The sequence below is a fragment of the Neoarius graeffei genome, chromosome 6 (assembly GCF_027579695.1).
Source record: "Neoarius graeffei isolate fNeoGra1 chromosome 6, fNeoGra1.pri, whole genome shotgun sequence".
In the NCBI taxonomy this organism is placed as follows: Eukaryota; Metazoa; Chordata; class Actinopteri; order Siluriformes; family Ariidae; genus Neoarius; species Neoarius graeffei.
The window spans coordinates 1,005,674-1,010,472 of NC_083574.1; the positions used below are offsets into that span (position 1 = coordinate 1,005,674).

At 40.5% G+C, this 4,799-nt stretch overlaps 1 protein-coding gene and 1 long non-coding RNA gene across 3 annotated transcripts in view; one reads left to right on the forward strand and one right to left on the reverse strand.

The window, feature by feature from the left end:
- The window catches only part of selenot1b (selenoprotein T, 1b), a 10,360-nt gene extending 10,161 nt beyond the window's left edge, over positions 1-199 (forward strand). Inside the window, exon 8 of the mRNA XM_060923093.1 lies at positions 1-199. This exon is cut by the window's left edge and continues 106 nt beyond it. The gene's annotated coding sequence lies outside the window, so the exon portion shown is untranslated.
- Positions 200-2,140: 1,941 nt separating this feature from the next.
- Positions 2,141-4,446, reverse strand: LOC132887339 (uncharacterized). Of its 2 annotated transcripts, none has more exons than XR_009654808.1 (4): positions 4,339-4,446; positions 4,204-4,258; positions 3,304-3,767; positions 2,141-3,215 (listed from the first exon to the last, which is right to left on the reverse strand). It is a non-coding gene; the product is annotated as an uncharacterized LOC132887339 (long non-coding RNA). The 2 variants fall into 2 exon arrangements; XR_009654809.1 differs by having other exon boundaries at positions 2,141-2,619; positions 3,068-3,767.
- Positions 4,447-4,799: the final 353 nt, after the last annotated feature.

Here is a 4,799-nt window from a genome sequence, read left to right on the forward strand (position 1 = left end):
TGCTTTGGGACTCTGTGATGTACACGGCGAGTGTGCACGCTTGTTTTTTAGAGACGTGTCTGCACGGGTGGTGTGTGTGAGGTGACTGTGGTGTGTTTCTCATTTTGATTATTGATGATGATGATTCGCTCTGAAGCCAAGCACAGGTTTACAGACTTATTTTCTACCTATGCATCGTTTTTGCCAAATAAACCGTTTTTAATCTGATGATACAGATCAGCTGTACATTATACTGTATTTAGATCAGTGAAAAGTTTATATTCTGATGAAGTCTGAATGTGTAATCTGTAAATCATGAACATTTAAAGGTTCAGTTCCAGTTAATATATTTAGATTTGTTCTCAATGTTTTTTTAAATATATATATATATTTTTTTTTTTTTCAGTTGAAATAAAGTAACTTCATTTCAAATATGTCTTGTGCTGTGTGTTTTTAAAAATGAGAGAGAACAGAGAGGAGTGTCTATATTTATAGTGAGGTTTTTTTTTTTTTTACGAATGTCAGATGTTAGTTGTTGCTGCTGATCCAGGAGGGGGTTAGTTCCACACCTTGGTGTAGATGCTGGGTTTGTTCACCTGAGCACAGCCTTCAGCCAGGACCCGATCCCCTACAGCTCGCTATTACACAGGCATCCAGGCACATCAGTCTGCTGGGGCTGAGGGGCTGGTGTTGCCCCAGCTGGCGATGGGGTGGGGCAGCTGCTGGGCAGAGACGCGGAGGGCACGTAGCTATTGAAGGTGACCGGATAGACGGCTTGGCTTGAGCAGCATGATGTCATTGTACCGCAGATGATTCAGTGTCCTTGTCGATGGCGATGTTGTGCTCAGTGAAGCACCTGAACACAGGACTAGTAGCAGTGAACAGCGACAGAACCCACTGTCTGATCAGGGAACCGCCGCAGTGGGAGCTCAGAGACACGATGTGAGGAAAGCCTCGTACTCTTGGAGAGCCCAAAGATACAGCTTCGTCTACACTATGAACTGGCTTTACCTCAAACAGGAACAATGATGTGATGTATGTAGAATTAGACACACACTGTACAGACGACACAAACACACAATTCAGTACTAACAGCATTTACTACAGGAGATGTAAAGATAAATTCATGCAGACGGTTATAACGGTCCAACTGATGTTCCAACACGTTAAAACATAAAGCTGAGAAATAAACATTTCTAACATGACCTTTGAGTCGTTCACATATTCGTGATCTAAATCTGTATTTCTGTAAACGCACTGTGTGACCATGTCCATTATAAAGTGTAATTTCAAAGTTTTGAAAAAATTTAATTTAGGTAAGTACAAAATAAATATTGAAATTAAATAAACAGCCTATTTAAGAAAAAGGATGAATTATATTAAGAATGAGCAAATTATTTAGGCACTTGTTCACGTTAGTCCACTTTTGTGGATTTGTTCACGGTAGGTCATGTGACTTCAGGAATAATTTGAATATTAAAATAAGTGCTCCCCTATTGCTGGGTTTCACATGACGTCACATCCATCTCATTAGTTATTCAAAACTTTAGCTGGTGGTCTACCAAAGCTCAGCTGACAGTGTTTGAAGGACAATCAAAGGCCTGTATTATGACTTCTAGAATCAGGATTACAGTCGGTAGATATTTTGCACCAGACTTTCATTAAAAAAAAGCTATTAAAAGAAATGAGAAAACACTCACATTATCTAAATTAAACACACTGTTTCTCTTTCTAATTCCAGACATTTGCTGGAATGTTCCGTCAGCGCAGTGTGTTTCTAAACACTTCTTTATAACATTAAGAGATGAAACAGATGAATCTATGAACAAAGAAGGAAAGAGATGATTTTAGTTATTGAGCACATGGTGCCTGTTTCCAGAGACTGGGTTATTTTCCCATGATGCATCACCTCCCAGTTTCACACACTGCTGTTCACCTTTGGACAAAACCAAGTGGAACCGTTTCGCTGATTCAGGTTTCTTTTTATTGGCGCTTATATTGTAATAAACTGCAGGCACCACCTGATGACTGTGTGTTGGGAAATAATGCAGAGATTTGCATGACATGCAGATTTACCACACAGAGGGTCATGTGTATACACAGACAAGGTGAGTGAACACTTTCTCTGAGACACACATCAGGATTACAGGCAACAGGTGGCTGTAAAAGCGGAGTTTATTTAGGCAGACAAATCTAAATTATAAAGCAAAAAGCTGAACCAGAACATCAACAGCAAAATGCAATGAATAAAGTCAGACAGCATGACCAGGCCCCGAGAGTGCGAGGTCATGTAGCCTGCTGTGATGGAACCCAGCGGAGTGCAGTGCATCAGGAGACAGAGCAGTGAGGTGCAGGATGGAGGACGAGGTCATATTTGAAGGCTGCTGTGAATTCTGGGAAGTGGAGTCTTGAGCGTGAGCAGGTGCAGATGACACCTTTACACTCATTTTAACAGGAACACCTGCCCATTTAGGTACTTGCTCAATCATGGCAGCAACACAAATATAATGCAGGTCAAGAGCTTCACTGAATGTTCATATCAAACATCAGAATGAAGATCTTCATGACTAGCCCTGGATGGTTGTTGGTATCAGATGGTTGTTGGCAGGGTTTACGGTTGTTTAGCACAAGTTCTAAAGTCTTAGCACAAGATCCAAGAACACAATCATTATTATGAATACTTAATTTCCACACTACAGTGGATATCATAGTATATACACATCCATTTCTGTTCACAGGGTGCTCAATTAAAAACAATAGGATTAGAAAAGTGAAAATTGCCATCCATCCCATCATTATTTCACCAACAGGTTTAAAGAACGATGCAAAAACACAAGCGACTATTATTCAAATAAAGTGCAAGCTGTTCTTGATCTGATTGACTTGTGCGAATTGTCTGGAATCTGTCCACTGCGTTGTTCTTTTTCGCACAAATGCATGCATGGTTATGGATTTGATAATTCAGTGTTAAATAACATTTTTAGCGGATGATAGCATTGAACAAAAAAAAAAAGCCTTCTGTACAATTTAAACTAAAGAAATGCCAACTGTAAATAAAAGTTCCTGAAATGTATGTGGTTAGGATTACCTAATGCAGGTAAACAGGGTTGTTTTGTATCCAAATGAGTCTGAGCTTCCCTGTCTGTGCTTTCGCTTCCTGAAGGCCGATTGTTTCGAAACAATCTGACTTTCAGTTCTTTGTTCATTCACTTCTTCCACGTAAGGGTGTTCACATGCTATTGGCAAGTGTACACACAAAACGTAAAATCATTGTGTTAAAATCATCTTTCACACTACAGTCATGAACTTGACATCGTTACTCACCTGCTGCAGGTGAAGTGATTAGTAACTCAAGTATTTAAAAAATCCACACACAAACATGTTCAATGGTTTTACTGTTTATTTTTTTTCATCAAGTTGGAAAATGGCGTACAGCTTTGAAGAAACAAAAGGTTGTCGTTTGTTCAACGGCAGGCCAACCACAGAACCCACCAACCAAGCAACAGACACCAGAAGCGAGGAAAGGCTTCTGTTTAGTTTAGTTTTGTGGTTGCTTCTGGGTTTGTTTGTGGTTGCTTGTGGTATCTTGTGGCTTAATTGGCAGGTCGTGGAGACCTGGCGCTGTCCACTACAGGCCCACTGGACCCAGAGTACAGACTGCAGGGGAGCTTCTGGTCCTCTCTGGGAGGGTGTGGCCCCACCCACGTGACGTCTGACACGGGAACAGAAGGACTGTGCGACACATCCCTTGGCAGATGTGATTTAACTCCTCTTCCTCCTCTAGAGATCTGTAACGATGAGAACATAACCATCCTGTCAGTTTACAAAATCATAGCGAGCAAACACCTTAAAAAAAAAAAAAAAAAGATTAGTTGTTTATCTACATTAGAACACTTCCTGATTGCATTTAAATCTATTTTAGGGTTAAAGGGTCTATAAAACCCTGCTGATTTAAAAACAAATAAATAAATAAGTTCTGTTAACCCTTATGGTCTTTAAATGGAAGATGTTCTTTTTTTTTCAGTAAAGGAGTTTGTTTTGGTGCAGCTGTTTATCCTGATGAGTTCACTGGAGGCTTCGTTTTGTTTTTCACTCTTCGAAAATATCCAGAACCCAAAGTAACTCGAATGCAGATGTGCGTCTCAACATCAGGCTGAATAATTCACTCTCACTGCCTGATCACTGAAATCTCATCAAAATAAGTGAACACAGATATTTACTTACAGTAAAGATGCAAGCGGCGGCTCGATGGCCAGAGATTCCTCCCGGAGCAGCAGAGCTGAGGAACACAAACATTATTATTATTATTATTAATATTAATAACCCTAATAAACACAGAGCAGTGAAACCCCGACTCACCATGACGCTCCGCGTTTCAGCTCCGGCGGACTGTAGAAGTCCAGAGGAAAGAAAGGAGCGAGTTCCACTTCCGCTCAGTATTTATCCTCTTTCACCCCTCCCCCCAGGACCACGCCCATGTCGCCTTAGAGACCAGTGACGTCATGGAAAGGCTCAAGTTTCGATTTCCACGAAACCGAAGTTTGAGTCAGAAACAAACACAAGGTTTTTATAAAGAATGAACACGAATGATGTAAAACATTACTGCTGCTGGTCAAACTCACCTCAGAGCACTGTCTCAGGGTCTGTCTGTCTGGCTGTTTATTTGTCTGTCTGTCTGTCTATCTGTCTGTTTATTTGTTTGTCTGTCTGTTTATTTGTCTGTCTGTTTATTTGTTTGTCTGTCTGTTTATTTGTCTGTCTGTCTGTTGACATTTGTTCATTTCAAATCAAGTTCCAGTCCTCAAAATGGTTCTAAACTG